At 35.5% G+C, this 22,242-nt stretch overlaps 1 protein-coding gene across 1 annotated transcript in view; it reads left to right on the top strand.

Moving 5' to 3' along the window:
- FREM2 (FRAS1 related extracellular matrix 2) overlaps window positions 1–22,242 on the top strand; it is a 210,895-nt gene that overhangs the window by 138,776 nt on the left and 49,877 nt on the right.

Here is a 22,242-nt window from a genome sequence, read left to right as displayed (position 1 = left end):
ATTCAATGAAAGGACAAATCTTTATTTAGCCACCAAAACAGCTATACGTAATTGTATAAGCTTTAGTTAAAGCAATAGTAATTGTTGATGGAGAAATGTGATTACTTCCTGTCACAATAAGTAGATTATTCATTTAATTACTTCATTAGCACCTTGTCTAGGAGTGTTTTGGCTACTTCTTTACCAATCACCATATTCCAACCACTAAGTGCCAAAGAGATTAGAGTTTGGGAATATTCAAAGTCCTTGTACTCTTTGGAGTATGACAGTCTAACTTATCAACTCTATCATCTCTGTCCCCATTACTTTCAAATAATCCTTGTATGTGACATGATGTCAAGTCCCGTTGCTATGTTGGTCACTTACCTCTGGCCATATGCTTGCTTTTCTAAATATTTCTTAAGATTTAATGTCCAGAATAGAACACAATACTGTGTAACATAACTGCAAAGCACAATGATAATCTATGTCTTATCTAACTTTTGTGTTTCTCCAAACACCTAGCACAGTGTCCTGCACACAGTAGGTGATAAACACATTTTGTGTTGTTGTTTTTTAACCAAAATGAATCAAAATGTGGTCTAACCTAGACAGAATGAAGCAAGATAATCACCCATTTTGTTTCAAAGAGTATCTTTATTATTTACGTAGCATAAGAGGGCATTAGCTTTTTTGGCCATCAAAACAAACTGTTAATTCATTTTGAGCTGGCAGCCCACTAAAATCCTCTGATATTTTTACCTTATTAAATTCAGCCTATTGTTCCAGTCTGTCAAGAATTATTTGTTTTCTATTTCTCACATCAGTAGTATAACCCAGAGGTGTCAAACTCACAAGGGCTGGCAAAACTCCCCAGTGGCCTAATCAGATTAAAATGTAATTGGGGAATGTTTAACAAAATAAATAAAAATACAGTACAACATAGATCAAGTTAATTTGTGGTTTTCAAAGTCAATATGTGGATTACAGGGATCCATTCCAATTTGAGTTTGACACCACTGATTTAAGCTATACTTTCCAGATTAATATTATTTGTAAAATTGATAAACATGCAATATAAATCTTTAACAAAGTCACTGTTAGGCTGACTTCAGAAAAACCTGGAAAGCCTTGTATGGTCTGATGCTGAGTGAAGTGAGCAGAACCAAGAGAACGTTGTACACGATAACAGCCATGTTGTGCAGTGACTAATATTGATAAACTTCACCCTTCTCAGCAATACAAGGATCTAAGACATCTCCAGAGGCCTCATGGTGGAAAATGCTATCCACATGCAAAGAAAGAACTATGGAAGTTGAATTGCTATTTTTTTCCCCTCTTCTGTTGAGTTTTGTTTCCTCTTTCTGATGGTTCCTCCTATTGGTGTTAATTTTTACTTACAACATTGCTAATGTGAAAATATGTTTAATAGGAATGTAAATGTATAGCCTATATCAGACTGTGTGCCATCTTGGGAAGGGTGGTGGGGAGGAAGAGGGAAAAAAATTTTAAACTCAAAAGCATATGGAAGTGATCATTGCTAAATCAAAATAAATTAATAAAAAAAGAAAAGAAAACAAAAACAAAGTCACTGTTAAAAATGTTGACCAGATCAGGACCAAAGAAACATCTTTTAAGCATTCCACTAGAGACTTCCACCCAAAGTTGCTAAGAATCAACACTCTTTGACTCAGTCTACTCAACTAATTTAGAATATATGTAACTGTAAAAATTATTCATTCCATACTTTTTAATCATGTCCACAAAGATTTTCTAAGAAGAGACTTTGTCAAATGTATCCCAGAAAATCAGATTTGGAAAGGACATGTAAGGTAATTTACCCCAACCCGTAACAAGTACTCACCTAATCTCTGACTAAACACCTCCAGCAATGAAATGGACCCTTGGTGTAGATCCTTCCACTTTAGATAGTTCTTATTGTTAGGAGGGGCAGCTAGGTGGCCAGGGGATAAAGCTCTGAGCCTGGAGTCTGGAAGACTTGAATTCAAATCTATCCTCAGACATTTTACTAGCTGTGTGACTCTGGGCAAGTCACTTCACCTCTGTTTGGCTTAATCCATTGGAAAAGGAAATGGCAAACTACTCCAATACCCTTGCCCAGAAAACCCCATGGACAGTATTGGCAAGCAATAGTCCACAGGATCAAGAGGACTTGGTTGTGGCTGAATGACCAAACAACAAATTGTTAGGAAGCCCTCCACTCACTCTAGAGACATCAATAATCTTTTGATCATCAAACCCAATGTTTTCTCTATAGCACTGGTGGTTTATCACCACCTTTCTATGTGAAACTGCTTCTTTCCTTGACTTGCATTTTACTTCCCTATACAGCTTCTTTGACCACTCTTTGTTCTTTAATGGCTTCTCTTCCTTCTCCACTCTTCTAAATATGAACTTCTAAGGCTCTGACCTCCTCTGTTTTCTATGCACTCTCTTCCTCAACAATCCCATCCAGTCTCATGTCTTCAGCGACAACCTCAATGTGGATGAATTCCAACTGAATATCTCTAGCTATAACCTCTTTTCTGGTCTTCAGACTTACACTGAAAGCTGCCACCTACATATTTTTATCTAGTATAGCCTGTCAGAATTCCACCTTAAATATATCCAAAGCCAAATCCATCATTTCCCTTGAAAAAATTAGCTCATCTTCTTGTATTTCCAGTATGTTAATGGGATTATCATCCTTCCAAGAAATGAGACAAGCAACTTAGAGTCATCTTTTACCTTATTTTTGCCTTATCTCCCACCACTTTCCTTCATACCTTCGACCAAACTAGACTTAGGGGTCAGGAAGTAATCCCAAACTTGAAATATGCTCACCTGCCTCTATGTGCTTCTATATGCTTGTCCCTTTGCCTGGACGGACCCTCCTCTCTATTCCACGTTTGAAATCCTGCCCATCCTTCAGTACTCAGATCAAAAGCTACCTTTTCCGTGAAACCATCTGTATGCTTCCACAAAGAATGGTGTCCTAACATCTCTTATATCCCTATGCTTCTCTGATAAGCATACTGAAATCTATTGTCCTACAGCTAAAGGAAGTAAAGCTTCAAATTTTGAGCCTTCTTATAACCAGGAAAGCAAAAGGCTATTTGACTTCTGTCCTAGAGTCCTAGAAGAATTTTTCAATATGAAGTCAAATTAGTCTGGTAGTAAATCCAAGTGTTGACTATATTAGAATTATTGTTGGCCAATGATTTTCCAACAAAGTCACTGATTTGGGGGTAAAAGACTACTGCTTAATATTTTGTCACAATTTGACTATTGCGTAAAGTACTTTAAAAATGGCTTATTTGGAAAGAGCGGATTCAACAAGAGTTAAAAAAAAAAACCTCATGGATATTACATGGAGATTAGTTCCATGGTGTAGAACTAAACCCAACAGCCTCCTTTCCTATAGTAATATAGGAAAAGAGCAGGAAGTTGGCCCCCAACCATGGAATTTCTCATTTCAGTTAGCTGGAAGAACAAATCCTTATCTAAGTAGCTTCCTAGGCCAGTCAATCTAACAGCTAGTAATCTGTTTTCAGTATTTACATGTGTAGTTTTAAGTGAGTGTCTTCTTCACAGAGTTAAAACTGAAATAATTGGGATGGGAACTTGAGATCCCTGAATCCCCAAAGAAAAATAGACAACTTAACCAAGAGATTATACTAAGATCTGACTCATACTTGCCGTGCATGCAAGATACTCACTGTATCTTCTATAGGCAGATTATTATATGAAAAAAGGCAGAAGATCCACACAGATTAACAGTCTATAACTTTACACTTGGATTTGTTTACGTTGGTTCCCCTGCATTTCACATTCAGCAGTACTGGCCTCTGCCACACACATTTATTATATTACTTGCACTGATGTATTCTTCAGTCCCTGAGATATCCCTCACCAACTCAGGCTACAATCAAAGACATCTCTGCGTTTATATGAGACTTTATGGGCTTTGCCAGGGTAGTGCTTAAGTGACAGGCATGTGTTCTGCTTCCAGACCTCATTTAATCCTTACAATGTAAGGTTACCACCCATTATCTTGATCTTGACGCATCTGTGTACACTCTTCCCAGTGGAATGTGACTTCCTTGAGGACAGAAACTGCTTCCTTTTTTTTTTGTCTTTGAAGTCACATGTTATAGCTTTGTTGTTATTTAGTAGTTTTTAGTTGTATCCAAATCTTTGTGACCCTGTGGGATTTTTCTGGCAAAGATATTGGAGTGGTTTGCCATTTCCTTCTCCAGCTCATTTTACCGATGAGAAAACTGGGGCAAACAGAGTTAAGTGACTTGTCCAGGATTGCACAGCTACTAGGTGTTTGACGCTGGATTTGAATTCAAGTCTTCATGACTCCTGGCCTGGCACTCTATCCACTGTGCTACCTGGCTGCCATTAACACACAGCAGACACTAAATGAATGTTTGTTGAAGTTAAACGCATTAGAGGCCTCCCTCTAGATTGATTATAATAATCCCTATAATCATTACTCTTTAGATCTAGCCATTCAACCAGCAACAACCAGATGGACATTGAACCATTCCATTTTTCTTCATCATCTCCAAGGGGATCTCTTTGCAGAATGTCTCACTGAAATCCAGACATGCTAGCAATATTCCTTTCATCTACTATTATAAGGTATTCAAAAAACCAAAATTAGCTAATTCTGGCATAATTCATTCTTTTAAAAATGCAGTCAAGTTCCACATAAAAACAATTTTTAACATTGTTGGGTTTTTTTTTAAATTTTAAGTTCCAATTTCCCTCCCTCTTTTCCCCCTCATTGAGAAGGCAAGCAATTTGATATAGGTTATACATGTGTAGTCATACAAAGCATATTAGACATGTTGTGAACGAAAACACAAAACAAAAAAACAAACAGTTTAAAAAATACTTGTATTGATGCTTTTTGTTTTTACATCACGGTCATTTCTAGATGTGCCACTTTATACCCTCTTTTGTACTAAATAAAAACAGTTAAGTAAAATCAACTGGCAGAGGCATTGTGCCAGATGAAGTATGGCTCATTATACACCATAGTCCCCTCCCCCGCCCCACCTGCCAAACACACTCTCTATCAAAAGAAGGAAGTTGCAATTCATCGTTGGTCTTTATTATTGCTCTGGGTCCTGCATATTTCACAGTTCATATAAGCCATAGGAATATCGCTTTAGAGCTGACAGGGATCTCAAACGGTGTCTTGTTGAGTCTTCTTATTTTGTTTCTCAAATTCCTTATACTAACCTTTTCTTAAGGCACAATCATATTTCACTACATTCATATACCACAATTTTTTTCAGCCATTCCCAATCGATGAACATGATTTATTTTTGAGGAAACCATGGCTCTTGCTAATCACACTCTTCCTTTCTTAATGGTTATAAACAATCTCATTTAATAAAACATTCTAGACTCTTGCCAAGAATCAAAATCAAACTTACTAGCCTGTAGTTTGAACAACTCATCTCCCCCAAACTTCATTTTTGTAAAAGATATAAAATAAGGTAGCAGAAAGCATTGGACTTGGAAGCAGAAAAGACTTTATTTTACAAACCACTTCCAACACTTAGTGGGTGAGCAGGAATAGGTCACCTAAACTCTTTGAGCCTTAGTTTCTTCATCTGTAAAATAGAGATAATAATGCCTATAGCACCTTCATTGCAGGGATGTTTTATAAGCAACAAATGAGAGAAACTATGTAAAACATGTTAAAATATTAAAACCCAGTGTAAATGTCAATTATTCCCCATGACTTTTCACAGATCACTGACAGCAGCTCCATACTCATGGCCTGCAAGTACTCTTACTTCCTTAGAATGACTATAAGTACCTTAACCTGGTGAAATCTCTAAAATCCTTCTTAGCTTTAAATCTATGATCCTGTGATCCTGATTAATGATCATTGTATTATTGTGTGGGTAGTTGATTGTGGAAATGCTCAGTGTATATGATAGGAAGGTATTAAAAGCGTATTCTCCATTACCATTTTTAAACATTTTTATTTTTTAATTTATGGAATAGAACAAGCATTTACATAACAGTACAATAAAAAAGATGATTGCCTATGAAACTGCAAATCTACTATGTAAAACTTGCTATTCCTTTCAAATATACAACAAAATTATCATGTAAATGTCTTTACTTTTCCTTTTTTTCTTCCCTTCCCCTCTACCCTAGAGATGGCTAACATATATATATATATATATATAGATAGATAGATAGATAGATAGATAGATAGATAGATAGATAGATATAGATACATAATTATTCTATATATACTTCTATTTATAAGTTCTTTTTCTGGATGCATACAGCATCTTCATATATCCTTTGTAGTTAATTTGGGTATTTATAATAGTCAAAAATGACTTATTTGCTCAGATTTGTTCTTAAACAATATTGCTGTTACTGTATACAATGTCCTTGCTCATTTTACACTTCATTATTTCATGCAAGTCTCTCCATGTTTTTCTAAAATCGTTGAGCTCATCATTTCTTATAGCACAGTAGTATTACATCACAATTATATACCACAACTTTTTTATCCATTCCCCAAATGATGAGCATCCTTACAATTTCCAGTTTTTCACTACCACAAAGAGAGCTACTATAAACATTTTAGAACATATAGCTTTTTTTCCCTTTTCCCCTAATCATCTTTGGAAATAGATCAAGTAGTAGTACTTCTGGGTCAAAGGGTATAGGTAGTTTAATAACTCTTTGGGCATAATTCTAGGTTGCTCTCCAAAATGGTTGGATCAGTTCACAATTCTACCAGCAATGAATTAGTGTCCCAATTTTTCCACATCCCCTCCAATGTTTCTCACTTTCCCCTTCTATCATTTTAGCCAATCTGGTAGGTATAAAATGATATCTCAAGGTTGTTTTAATTTGCATTTATCTAATCAATAATGAGTTAGAGAACTTTTTCATATGACTATTTTAATAGGACTATTACTATTTTCAAATGAAGCCTATTGTAAATTTAAATATTGCATATTTTGAACTAATATTGCTAAATGCAACTCAAAAATTCCATCTTATTTGTCTCCATTTTTAAAAATTTCCAGTTAAATGTAAGTAATTGTATGACATGGGGGAGAAAATAAAGAAAATATTTATACTGCTAAAAGCAGACTTCTAAATAGCTATGTTTATTTTTAATGAGACATTATCTTTTTTTCATGGGGTAGGGTGAAATGGATAAATAAGAATAGTACTAGAAGGTATGGTTGTATAGATTCCAAGAAAGTAAAACAACTAGAAGGGCATATACCATTAGCTTTGAGATTGAGCTGTTTGTTAGCAGCTGGAATACATTTGACTATTTCCCAACAGGGGTTAATATCACCAAAAGAGCTAGCTACCCTGCTGATAAGCAGTTCTCCTACTTTATTGGCACCATTGAAACACCACACACTTGTCAGAAAGAACGATGTTAAATAGATTTGTTCCACTGTGCATATGCATGCACACACATATATCTGCAGCCATTTGAAACCTTCTTGTCATTCCCATCATACTATTTCGGCACCATTATAAGAAAAGGCAAAGTTTAGAGTTGTTTCTAAGTACAACTAAGAATTTTGCATATCTTACATTTCAAAATGACCTTATCTTCGCCATCAAAGTGTATGAAATGACTAGTACCAGAAATAATCTCTTTTGTCTGTTTATTGAGTAGAATAAAGTTATTCAGTAATAATAAAGCCAGCAGAAATAAGAATAGACCCTAAAGATCATTGAATCCAGGAATTCTTGGACCCTTTTGGCAGTCTAATAAGCCTATAGATCATTTCTCATAATAATATTTTGAAGTGAATAAAATAAAATACATTATATTACAGAGAAAAACAATTACATTGAAATACTATTATTAAAATATTAAAAATAAACAAGTGCTAACACTCCAGGTAAATATGAACCCAGATGAAGAAACTGAGCGGTAAGAAGGAAATAACTTTCCCAAAGTCACATTGCTAGGAAGCAATAGAGCTAGAATTTGAATAAAAGTCCTTTAAATCTAATTCCAGTGACTTTCCAACACACCATGCTGCCCTGGAACTAGCATATATATGATATCTCAAAAGTCTTAGTGAAGTTTTAAGTAAAGCTCAGGGTGTCCCAAAAAGTCTTAGTGCCATTATAAGCTTTATTTTAATTATTTTATTTATGTTAAGCTTTACTTAAAACCACACTAAGATTTTTAGAACATCCTTTATATTCAAGTTAGGTCTTACTACTCATGGGCCTAAAGTAATTTTACTCATGTGGTCACTTACCAGAACTTTATGGACATCACGTGTGGCTGTTGTGTATATGATGAATGAAAAACCCAAGAGACAGAGTTTCTGGGTAATTAATAATCAATTTATTAATTAGGCTAGCTAATAATAAATAAATTGATGGTCAGTGGTTTCTTTCAGTAACCAAAGACAAAGATATGGAGAAACTGGAAGCTTTAATATACTTTTCGAAAAAGGGATGCCCCTGACAGGTGAAAATTAACCCTGATAGGTGAACAATTAATGTGGAGGTGGGCTAAGAGTCTTCAGCTCCTTCTGCTGAGAATGTAGCTTGATCGTGAAACTCAGCCATCTCTAGCAATCAGGACAAAGGAATCCATCTCTACCTAGAACACTCTGGTGGGTTTTCTCCTTCATGAGCTGGGTCACCCTAAACTCCAATGGAGGGTTACAAGGACATGGGCTTATTCCCTCAGGGCAAGAATTCGCCTAGATTTGATTCTGTTTACATTTCAAACAGAAGTAAGGACTCCTAGTTGGGTGGGATCCTGCCCAAGATAAAGGAGCATGTACCCCAAGGATTAGGCAATCTCATCTATCATCCTTTCTTAGGAAGTTTGTAGCAAGTAAAATCATTTAACTCTCTAGTTATATATTTTTATAAGGGTTGTAAAGTGATATACTATTTTTTTATCTTTTATTCCATCATTCTGTTTGGCTGGACAAGTTATTTGAAATGACATTTTAGCCAAGCCTGGTTGCATTTAAATGAAAAAAAAGATCAGAGAGTGTATACAATACTTTGTTATAAGAAGTTTCAGGTTGATTTAGACTGCCAAGTGCTCAATTAGGATGCAGCAATCTGTTCATCGTGAAGACATCTGAAGGATTTGGAATCAATCCTCCCATTGACATTGTCCAACTCAGTGGTTGCCAATAGTTTCAACTTCAGTCTTGTGAAACTGATGAAAGGAATAATAGGAGTTCACTAGCTAGTAGTGTATAAATAATCTGAATGCAATAACTTTGGGGAAAGGAAACCTATCTTTTCACACCTGATTGGTCTGAAATTTATCTCAGCTTAAATTTCCCCTCAAGCATTTATTAATCTACCTTGTTGTCTATGGGAGCATGCTGATGAGCCAAATCTCTTCAGTTGAAAAGCCTACTTGAAGTTCAGTCTTCTTTTTTTCTAGGACAGAATTATGCTTGATCTGAGGAATAATTTTCAATAATGTGATACTAAAAAAAGAAAAAAACATTGCAAGTCAAAGCTATGGCGCCATACATAGATACAATGGCATAATATAATCTTGCAGAAAGAATAAAAGATATTTATGTGTTCAGAACCTCATTTCTTATTTTTGCCAGTACAGTGTGCCTTCTAGATATCTAAAATATGACTTAGACCACACAGCTATTAACCAAATGTCAATTAAGTTAGAGAAGTTAAAAGGGATGGGATAGCAGAGACAGCCCCAGTTGTAGGAGGAACAGGAAGGATTATGGGTCAGAGTTGTTTATAAACATAGGTGTAAATACTAAGGGACCAGGAAGTTTTCCTAAGGAGGAATGAGAAAAAGCAACTACAAATACAATATGCTAATATGAGGATGGGTGCTGGTATAGATGATAATCCCCATCTATTAAAAAAAAAAAAGCATCAAGCCCCCTGTTGACTGCTGGTTATATATATGTGGTTGGAGGAGGCATGGTTCTGACAGGTCCATTAGTGTGTGGAAAGGAGTGCAGAGATTGTGAGAAAGAGGTCACTGTGTTAGAAGGTACAAGCAAGAATAGTACGTAAAGGGAGTGATTGAAAGGGGGGCTCCCAGCGTCACTAACTGTAGTGTGTTAATGAGTCTATGTGGATATGTTGTCACCTCTAGAGTGCTTAATTTTCATGCAAGATTGGAGTTTTAATTAATAGATGTGGTATCAGAGTGTGGCTAGTAAGCTGGTAAAGTAGTAAGAAGCAATCTCAAGCAAATGGTCCACTAGATTATGATCTCCTCTGCTCTTTTACCCTTTTGTGGGGGAGGCAAAAAATCCCTAGCACTTAGCACAGTGTCTGGCATGTAGTAGAGCTTAATGAATGTTTGTTGACTTGACTAAGAAAGGGAGTAATCAGAGAGAGATGACAGAGTGTTTCTGTACAATGCTGCTGCATTTTGAATGTGAGGCAGACTTTGGGACTTCTTCCTGTTGGTTGTTAAATGGGAACATCTGTACTTAGAAATATGGAATAGGAAATTGTCTTCTCTCTTCACCTATAAGCTTTCACTGATTCCCAGTTAGGGGGTACAGTGATAAGAGTTCTAGGTCTGGAGTCAGGAAGAGCTAAATTTTGATACAACCGTCACACATTTACTAGCTATATGACAAGTCGCTTGGGCAAGTCACTTAATCTCTGTTTGCCTCAGTTTGCTCATCTGTAAAATAAGGATAATAATAGCACCTACCTCCCAGAGTTGTAAAGTTCAAATGAGATAATTGTAAAGTGCTTAGCACAGAGCCCGATACATAGTAAACCTATGCATATAACCTATTATTATTAATTACCTTTAAAGTATCTTTATAAAAATTCTAAAAAATATTATTAAGCATTATTAAGGGAATAGTTTCTAAGCATTTTCTTCTCTCTCCAATTCAAGTAGTTGCTGTTTCTGCTGATTACTTTTGGCTCAAATACAAAAATTCCTAGCTCTAGCTCTGTTGTCTGCTTTCCAATTTCATCTACAAATGCTCTCAGGAGAATCTGACTTAACTGGATCTTACTCCATGCCACCTGGAAGCTAATATTTTCTTCTTAGCAGAGTCTTTTTTCTGGATCTCTATTTGAAAACTTTCTATTTCAACAGAACCTTCTGTGGTTTGTGCTTTGATAGTACAGCTTTTGAGAACCAAGGTAACAATTCTGTGACCAGGCAATGAAGACTTTTGTGAAGTTTTTTTTTTAAGGTAAAATATAATAGCTTTTGTGACCTTTACATAAAAAACAAAAAAACTGTTTAAATACATTTCTTGGGTCTCTTCAAATTGCAGCAGTCTGAATCTGCTAATCTATGAACTTTACTTTCTACTTTAAAATATGAAAAAATAACCATGTAGGGTAAGTGATCAATTTATCCCATGTAAAAATATTTTTAAAGAAGAAAAAATGTCAGCTAAACCAAAGAATACATTTTTAAAATCTGACAACATGTGTATTGTTCCAATGGACCTCTCACCTGTGGATCTGCTTCTTATTTCTGCAAAGGAGTAGAGAGAAGTGTTTTTTCATAGTTCTTTCAAATCATGCTTGCTCTTTGTAATTTTACCATTTTAATTATGATTTTTGTAGTTATTCTTTCTATTTACGTTTTTGTAATCATTGAATATATTGTTTCCTGTCTCCACTTACTTCACTTTGCATCTATTCATATGTCTTCACATTCATTTCATTCATTGTTTCTTCCAGCACAGTGATATAGCCATATACCACGATTTGTTTGGCCATTCCCCAGTAGATGAGTATCTACTTTGTTCCCAATATTTTGCTACTAATTTAAATTCTAATTAAATCTTTGTCATCATTGGTCTTTGTAATTACTTCCCTACACATTACCTCTGCCTGGACTAGACCTTTCTCTTGCTGCTTGTAGTAGTCAACTCTTAGGGTACAGATGTTAATTATTTCATTATCCCCTTTTTAGTTCTTGCTCCAAACACAAAGTGCCCTCAATCTGTTTTTAAAGACATCTATTTCAAAACACAATACACAAGCATAATGTTTGGAGATAAAGTACCCTGATGCAGCAATGTAAAATGGGACTTGAATCCAGATGTATTTTCCCGTCTCTTCTTTGGGAAGAAGTTTGATTACAATAATTTCCCTGCAAATAGGTTTCATCATTTTTATTATTTACATGGTTGTAATATACTGCTCTACTGATTATACTTGCTTAACTTCACTTTACTTCATGTGTCTTCCTATATTTCTCTTCATTCTTCATGGTCACTTTTTTCTTATGCCAAAGTAATGTTCCATTTCATTTATACTTGGTTTTTAATTTATTTTAAATGCTTAGCTATCCTATAAGCACCTTTAATAGGAGCTACCATGGATTCCCTTTCTTCCATTTTCCTATTGGCTCCCAAGCTCCTGAGAATGACTTTAGAGATCCCCGAATTTATGTGTGGTCTCAGCAGTGGCAAGGCAGCCCTTGATTTGGAATAGAGTACAAAGTTCTTTTGTTTATAATGATGTCTGAACTACTTCCAGTTAATTGCAGACACTTCTGTTTTTTATGTGGAACTCATTATGATTTACACAAACTGAAGAAAAATGTTCAAAGCATCTATAACTGCTTTCCTAATTTTGAATCGAGGTACATGTAACAATTGATTGAAGAAGTTTTATTGAATAAATGAAAAGTGTTACTTTAGGTGGCATAATGGATAGAATACCAGCCCTGGGGTCAGGAAAATTCCTTTTCCTGAATTCAAATCTAGCCTCAGATATTCCCTAGCTATGTGACCCTGGACAACTTGCTTAACCCTGCTTACCTCATCTGTAAAATGAATTGGAGGAGAAAATAGCAAACCACTCCAGTATCTCTACCAAGAAAACCCCAAATGGGGTCACAAAGAGTCACAACAACATGTGCTGAACACTGGGTTAAGTGCTGGGGATACAAATATAAAGACAATTCCTGCCCTCAAGGATCTAATGTTCTGGTATGGAAACACAATGAAATGGAAAAGTCATAGATATAGTGGGAATTTTGATTTGGAAAGTCAGAGATGATAACTGAAGCCATAGGAGTAGATGAACACACTTTCAAGGAAGAACGGCAGTATTAGTTTGATGGTTCCTAATCCGGTAAATTGAAGAGCGGAGTGGATTGAAAAATACAAGATTCATTAAGAAAGGAGACAAAGGATGGCCAGGATGTAAATGAAGTGTAGCTGGAACCTGTTTAGATTTGGTAGGCCTCATGCCAATGTAAGGCATTTACCAGTCTGGACTGTAGGCCTCCAGAGCATAAGTTGCAGACATAAAAGAATCAAGTCCTTCAGGGAATGGGGACCAAATCCCATCAACTGTTAGGAAGTTTCTCCTTGCAACAAAACTGCCTTTTTGCAATGGATTCCCATTGCTCCTAGTTCTGCCCTCTGGATCAAGCAGAACAAATCCAATCTCCTTTCTACGTCATAGTTTTTTATATACTTGAAGACAGATATCATATCTCCCCTCCTCCACAAATCTTTTTTTTTAATATAAAATTTTATTTTACTTATTTTAGTTTTAATTTATGGAATAAAACAAGTATTTCCCCAACATAGTATAACAAAAAAGATGATTGCACTTGAAACTAGAAATCTATTGTGTGCAACTTGCTATTCTTTTAAAATGTATAATAAAGTTATGTAAATTTCCCTTTTTTTCCCCCTCCCCTCCACTGCCCTAGAGATGGCTGCCATTAGATACAAATACATGCTTCTATTTATCAGTTCTTCTTCTAGATACAGATAGTGTCTTCCTTCATATGTCCTTTGCAGTTAATTTGGGTATTTATAGTAGTCAAAATTTTATCCATGCTAAAAACAAAACAAAAAAAACCTATTCCTCCAATCAGTCCTCAAGGCCCTTTGCCATCTGGGTTTTCCTCACTTTAATCCTCTCCAGCTTATCAGTTCTACTACACTGGAAAGCAAGCACAAACCAAGAACAATGCCCATGTAGCCCTCTTCAAATAATGCTGGATTGGTCATGCATCCTGATAACCATGAAGCTTGGTTAACGCTTGTACATGAACTCGTTTTGACCCTGAGAAAGGTCAGCTGAAAGGTTGAGAAATAGATTGACAGTGGAATCTCTGATAACGTTATCTTTGGGGGAAAGGCATAAATCCCCAATTGAAATATATATGGGAAAATATGGGCCTTAAGTTATCAGCACCTCCTATAGACATTAACTTTTCTTCATTCAAAGGAAAATATGATTTGAGGAGAAAGAAGCTACATAAATGAATCTTTTTAATCTGCATATAACAATTAATAATTACCTTTTAAGTTCATGTTGTATAAAAATTTTAACTTCAACCAAAAATAGATATTTTGATAGTGGGAATGGTTTTATTACATTTCCATTATCTCTGTTGCAGGTGTGTTGTGTAGCATGCCAAACCTCCTCATCACTTCTGCATGTAGGAAATACAAATGATCCTATCTATGTCATTTGGAGCCAAAGTTCTTGCATCAGCCTTAAAAAGTGTATTAATGTTTAATGAGGTTATGCAGCCCCTTCTAAGGATGTGGCTTTAATCTATGTCCTCTCCTTCTACTACAACACTATCAAAGATGAAGGCAGTTAGCTTTCATTGCTCCAGTAAAGGAATACTGTATACCTCAGCCAATTTGAATACCCCAAAGAGTTAAATTATTAGGATCCTAAAGCACCATACAAAGGTAATATGAAGTAGCAGACAGCCAGTCTTGGAGACAGGAAGACCATCGTTCAACTCCAGTCTTTAACAAAATACTAGCTAAGGAATTAAAAGTCTCAGGACTCTAGGCATTTTGTTACTATAAGTTATTAGTGAGCAGCCAACCCAAACCAGTGGAGGGAATTACCAAGGAGCTTCCTAAACGGATAAAGTTTAGATGTGAAAGAGAAGAAAGAAGAAGAAGAAGAAGAAGAAGAAGAAGAAGAAGAAGAAGAAGAAGAAGAAGAAGAAGAAGAAGAAGAAGAAGAAGGAGGAGGAGGAGGAGGAGGAGGAGGAGGAGAAGGAGAAGGAGAAGATGATGATGATGATGATGATGACTAAGACGAAGATGAAGAACAAGGAGGAGAACAAGAAGGAGAAGAAGAAGAATGAGGAGGAGATGAAAGAAGGAGGAAGAAGGGAAGAAAACGAGGAAGAGAGGGAAAGGACAAGAAAGAGAGGAGGAGGAAAGGGAGAATGGAAGGGAGGAGAAGAAAGGGGAGAACAAGAGGAGGAGGAAAAGAAAACTGAAGAAATAGAAGAGAGAAAGATCATTTGTTTTTGCTCCCATGAAGGGTAATGGGTGCATGGAACAAGACCAATAGTCTGATCATGAACAAATATTGTCAGGCATTAGAGAAGGTACAGGACATGTCTAGGAAATATCTGGAAATTTCAGGTTGTTTTTCTTATTCTTTCACTTTTGGTAACCAACAATTGAATTAAATGTGCATTTATTAAACCTATAGGTCTGCTTCAAATCTAATATAAAATTCTAACCATTCCATAGATCTTCTTCCTTTCATACTCTGTCTCATTCTCAACCAACCTCCTGATAATGATTATGATTCCTCTTTGCCTTGTTTCCTCTTTTGCTTTCTCCTTAAGAAGCACCTTTTCCATTCTTTCTTTTCTTCAAACAATTTCTTAATTAATAAAAAATTACCTTCTCTCCCTCTTACTTCCCACTTCTCATTAAAAAAGAAAGAAAAACACAATCCTTGTGACAAATATTCATAATCAAGCAAAACAGGTTCCCATATTGGCCATGTCCGAAAAATGTGTCTCATTCTTCACCCTGAGTCCATCACTTCTCTGTCAGGAGGTAAGTGCCATCTGTCATCATGAGTCCTCTTGAATCATGGTTGATATTATATTGATTAGATTATATTAGATTTTCCAAGATGTGTGTCTTTACAATATTGATGTTTCTGAATGAATTGTTTTCCTGGTTCTGTTCACTTGACTCTTCTTCAGTTCAGACATATCTTCCAGGTTTCTTTGAAACTATCCCCTTCATCATTTCTTCAACACGTTGGCACTCCATCACTAATATGCCATAATTTTTCAGCTATTTCCTAATTGATGTGTACCTTTTTAGCTTCCAGTTCTAATCCAACACAAAAAGAACTGCTATAAATATTTTTTTGCACATGAGTACTTTTTATCTTTCTTTGATCTCTTTGGAGTATAGACCTAGCAGTGGTATCACTGTTTAGCAATGTGTTATGCACAGTTTAGTAACTTCTTCCATTCTTTCAAAGGAAATAATTCATTATTTCTAATAAAATGGAAAATAGAGCTTCATGGGGGTAGTATAAAGAACACTGAGTGTGAAGTCAGGAGAGGCTTGAGTTTGAATTATATCTCTTACTAGTTCTGTGACCATGGTTAAGTTAACCTCTTTAAGCCTTAGTGTCCTCTTCAGTAAAATGGGAGAAATGCACATATAGTACTTATAGTTAACAGGGTTGTTGCTAGTATCAATTAGTCAGTATTATGTACAGAAAGTACAAAGTAAGCCTTAAAGTATTTCATAAATGTCAGTTATTTTCCTTCTCACCTGGTCTCCTCCTCTTGTAGAAAAACCATATTGAATCTTGGATATACAAATAATAATAGTTGGAATTTATGTAATTCTTTAAGGTTAAAAACACAACTTATCTAATTTTAACTAATTTAATCTTCAAAATAACCCTGTGAGACTGGTACATCAGATATTACTATCGCCATTTTATAGAGGAATAAGCCGAAGCTCAGAGAGATTGTGACCTGTCCATAGTCATACAATTAATTAGTGACTGTTTGATCCAAACCAAGGTCTTTCCTGACCCTTACTCAAATACTTTACTCACTAAAATGTACTGTATTTTTATCTATTACTTGGTATTGGCAGGAACATAAACATAATAGACATTCAGTAAGGAGATGGCACAGTGGATAGAGTATCAACCCTGAAGTCAGGAAGACTCATCTTCCTGAGTTCAAATCTGGCCTCAGACACTTACTAGTTGTGTGAACCTGGGCAAATCACTGAACCCTGTTTGCCTCAGTTTCCTCATCTGTAAAATGAGCTGGAGAAAGAAATGGCAAACCACTCCAGTACCTTTGCTAAGAAAACCCCAAATGGGATCACAAAGAGTTGGACACAACTGAAAAACAACAAAAACTCACAGCAGATTTCCCTAACATTCTTCATACTTCAAGTTCTTTAGTCCTCAAGTTATTCATATTAGTAGCTCTTATGGCAGGAATGCTTAGTTGCTGGGACCTCCTGCATAGAGTTTTATTTATGGTGGGGCTTTCTCATGTTTTTCTTATGATCTACCACTAATTTGCTCATCTGCCTTTGATTCATATGCCAAAGGTATTTTGCTAATGGAAGCTGTTCTAGGTGTTGTGAAGGCCTAAACCTAAATTCCATCTTCAAGTTCCTTTTCATGTTCTCAAGTTCCTTCTCAACTTCTATTCTTTTCTTCTTTCTCCCTGCCAATTAGACAGAAGATGCAGATCCTTATCTTTCTGCCTCATTTTCCTTTATTTTTGCTGGCTACTGCAAACTACCTTATGTAAGAACTTTCATGACTTTTTTTTTTCATACCACATTTCTAGCTTTCCAGGCTGTCTTTGATCCATAATTAGCAGATTCCTGCCAAAGCTCTAATGAAAAAAAGAAGTTGTGCTTAGCTGTTTGTTGCCTGTGAAATCTTAAGCTGAGATTCTACCTCCAAACACATCTTGTTTCTTTTCTTCTCTTATGGATCCTCCTCATCGATCTGATTCTAGACACCTACATCATTTTATTACTTTATTGACTTAGCATCTTCAATGCATAGGAATGACAATATGATAGTAACTTAAGGAGAATAACAAAGTTGAAGAAAAGTTTTATTGCATGAATTTGTGTCTTATTATTAGCTAGATCTGACTGAGCATGTTTGTGGATAGAAGGGACCCAGCCGATAGGGGAAAAAATGAAGATTGAAGAAAGGGTAGGGCTAAGCAATGGATTAGGTTTTAGAGGAGAAGAGAGAGGTTGGGATTCAAGGGTATGATGTTAATCCTAGGCAAGGAGAAGAGACTTACTTATCGTTTTAAAGAGTACATTATTTGAAGTTTACAATTCACCTGAAAGCTAAAGAATAGCCTTTAATTCAGCCATGCTACATAACGTACTGTCAAAATGGATATGCTTAAATACGTAATGCTCAAATTTTTGGAGAGGTGAGAAACTATGGATGTGAAACGCTGCATATGCTGTCAGACATTGTTGCTTTGTCAGTTAGTTTTGCTTAACTGTGTTTGACACTAGAGAGGAGTCAAGGATTCAATGGGGAAGACATGTTAGGAAATGTTTGTAACATGTATGTCTATAGCTGGATTTTTTTTTAAAAGAATGAACATATAGAACTGGATCAAATTTCAGAAGATTTCAGTAGGCAATTGGGACTTGATCCAAAATCAATTTATTGATCTGGGTAATATTTTGTTTCAGTTGCATATTATCTGTTCATCTTGGGCTAGCCACATTCTCATGGTCTTACATGGACAACTTGAACTTTTCTCTAGTATTCATAAAATAGTGAAAGAATAAGAGGAAGATCTTCAATGTATTGTATACATCCTTTACGGTGAGTTTATGGAAATACATGAACAAAAACAAACTAGGAAAACTGAATAAATGGATTGTAATCTTTACTTGGAAAGGAAGTTCTCATACCTTTAGGACTACAGATCCATTGAAATGTGGGTGAACTATACAAGAAGACCCAAAAGCAATGTATTTTTATTCCTGTCATAGGAAACTATCCATATAATAATATATTATAATGGCTGAAAAGGATCTTATTGTCACTGTGATGGTAGTGCTGGCATATGTTATTTTCAAATCCAATCATACCTAAACAGGAAATCCTTTTATAATACTTACAAATGGTCAATCAGTCTTTGCTTGAGCATCTTCAGGAGCTGCATATTCCTTAGTTAATGAGGGAGCCCATTCCTTTTATACAACTCTAATTTTTTATAACAACTCTCATTTTTAGGGAGTTTTTTCTTTATATTAAGTAGATATCTGCCTGTTTAATAACTGTTATATGATAGCCCTTTGGATACTTGTCCCTCTCCCCCTAAGAATTCTCTTCTTTGAGCTAAGTTCCTTCAGTTATCTCCATATGGCATGGTCTCTAGACTTTTCCACATCCTGGTCACTGTGTTCTGGACATGCTCAAACTTACTGTAAAATGTATTGCCCAGCACTTCACATAATATTCTAGACGTAATTTGATTTCACCTTTCTCTATCACCTCTCTCATTCTGGAAATCATGTTTTTTTCAATGTATTATAATATCACATTAGCTTTTCTAGTTGCCATGTCATGTTACTGATTCACATTAGGCTTGAAGTCTACTGAGTCTTCTAGATATTTTTATGTGAATTGCTATCTAGCCATGTCTATATTGTCCTGTATTTGTGAAGTTTATCATCCAAATCCATGGTGGACATTAAATTTGTATCTTTCTAGATTTTCATTTATCATATGCAACTCCTTATTGTAGACTATAAAAACATTTTGTCTCAAATTTGTCATTCAATATGTAACATAACTTCCAGCTCTGTTCCATTCACATATTTGACAAACATGCCATCTATGCTGTCCCCCAGGCTGTTGAAAGATAAATTGAATAGACCAATAATTGATTGCTTAAAAAACTGCACTAGAGAGCTCTTTGAAAATTGATATTAACCCATGAATGACTACCAAACCCATCTAACTAAACTATGATCCAATTCATATCTTTATATTTACAAGGTAGCTATAAAATGCTTTGGTGAAATTCAAATATACTACATCTCTTGTATTCCCTTAATCTATAAGCCTAGTCTGCTGACTTGTTTTTCATTTTTTAAATGAACAAGTGAATAAAAGTATGAATTATGCTCTTGGAAAAGCAAAAATTAGCTGAAATTAAAGATGATAGTTTAGTTTGCAACACAGTATCTCCAGCACTTAGCACAGCACCTGACACATAGTAAGTTCTTGATAAATGTTTATTTACTTGACTTTCAACCTGGTATCATGTTGAAATTACCCATAGAGGATTCTGTATTTAAAAATTAACAGTCTCCTTAATGGAAAAAAGACCAGTATTAATGATACATGTTCTTTGACTTAGTAAAGCCCAGGTATATTTCTACATCATAATCAAATTGGTGTTAGGTTATTTGTTTGTTTGTTTTTTAATTCTATGCTCCTAGTAGATTGTAATATAACCTGATGTCTTCTGGATGAGTTTCAGATGATTGTGATTGAAAATTATTTTACCCTTAAGATATTACAATTTAAGGATTTTCTATCTTATCTGACAACTTAGGGAAAATAAAAAAGACTGAATAAGACTCATTTTAAGCATAATTTAAACATAATTTTAAACCTAAAACTATAGAACTATAAAATGAAGAGCTTTTGTTCCATACTTGACTGAATGAGCATAGGCCCAAAAAGGGAAATTGAGAATTCAAATCATTTGATGATTAATAGTAAGAGTTTTCTTCATGTAAGTTATTTTATTCCATTCACTTTCCCATTAATATAATGGAATACAAGGTAGTGGGGCCAGGATGGGATTTGGGGGAGCTGAAGAAGGTTGAAATAGCATTAATAAGTAGGATTTCTTCCCCTATTGAGCTAAACTTTAACCCAAAAACCTAATTTATACAATAATGTAGTTTGCAAGGACTGTGAGGGGGAAAAAGATTGGTGTGTTTCTTTATTGAACATACTGGGTCAAACTCAACATTTTTCCTCCAAAAATGATTTTGTGAGCCTTTCAAAAAAGCTCAGATATGCTGTGGTCATAGAGCTGGTCAAAATAAGAACTCTCTGTGTTAGTTACCTTCTCCAGTCTCTTTATCTTCACCTTTGTCAGTTTGCATTGTAAGAAATGTCAGGAATTTATTGGCTTGCATTTAAAGTCTAACTTGACTAAGGTTAATAAGATAACACCCTCATCTATACACACACACTCACATGCCCTGGCATCCAGAAGTGCAGGAACAGCTCAGGTTGAAAGGTCCAGAAATAGGGAAATATGTTTCCAGCAGATTTACCACCCATTAGACCAAAATATGCAAACCAAATCCCCAAGTTTGGTTTCATATATTGCAAGAATTCTCAAGAAAGACTATTTAGTAGTTGTACTGCACAAAATATGAACAAAACAAATTAGCTTTCTTCTATTCAGAGTTATTTATTTGGCTTAAATAAACAAAATAAGTGAAGAAATGAAACTATGAAGCAATGCACAGAAAGGGGTGTGTGTGTGTGTGTGTGTGTGTGTGTGTGTGTGTGTGTGTTTCTCCTCATGAACCACTGGTGTTAGGGAATGAGCTTAAATTAAAATCATATCCTCTGAAGCATGAAAATCAGGCTCACAATGGCTTTGTGTTTTAAGGAGCAAAGGCTCAAGCTCCATGCCTCTTTTGGCCTGCGGCCACTTTGGCTCTAGTGTAAATCACAATTGATGAAGAGCAGCAGAGTACAAGGAGTCACTCAAATTTTCAACTCACAACATGTGTATAGTCAACCACTTAATCAGCTGGCTAGAAGGTGAGCCTGAAGTAGCAAGAATCTCATATTGCATCTCCCCAAATCATCTTCTTACTAAGATTCATGTAGTGAAATGACTTTTCGTGGATGCCAACTTATGCCTCCAGTTATATGTGTCATACATGTGTGTGGTTAATCACAAAGTTGACCAAAAAAAAAAAAAGCATAGCTAGGTCAATACAAATCTATCACCACTACTGGGAAAAGTAGATATGAATTCTGTTCTCCCCAATTCTGAGTGGCCCTAAGGAGCTCCAGTGAGACAGTCATTCTTATCTGTGAGCTCAGATTTCATACAGAGGAAACAAAGCACCCCACAACTCCAGATAGATCCCTGAACCGGATCCCTAGATTTAATGACCCATCTGACTATATGTTAATCTTGCAAATGATTCATTCTCAGGATTAGAGTTAATACAGAATCCTCAGGATCAGGAATGATACAGAGTCAGGTTTCAGGACAATATGATTAGACTTAAGTAAGTTATGAGTTAAACAACTGGATCTGCCATCCAAAATAAAGTCCTATCACAGAGGAAATAAACCGATCAAACACAGATATTCAGCATCATGTGACAATATCATTTTGGGTATAACTCTAACAAAAACTATCGCCTGTAGGTAAATCAATGAAATTATCTTTTA

Source organism: Phascolarctos cinereus, unplaced genomic scaffold (assembly GCF_003287225.1).
Source record: "Phascolarctos cinereus isolate Bilbo 61053 unplaced genomic scaffold, phaCin_HiC Scaffold_726;HRSCAF=1367, whole genome shotgun sequence".
NCBI classification, from domain to species: domain Eukaryota; kingdom Metazoa; phylum Chordata; class Mammalia; order Diprotodontia; family Phascolarctidae; genus Phascolarctos; species Phascolarctos cinereus.
This window is presented reverse-complemented; position numbering and strand designations above follow the sequence as displayed.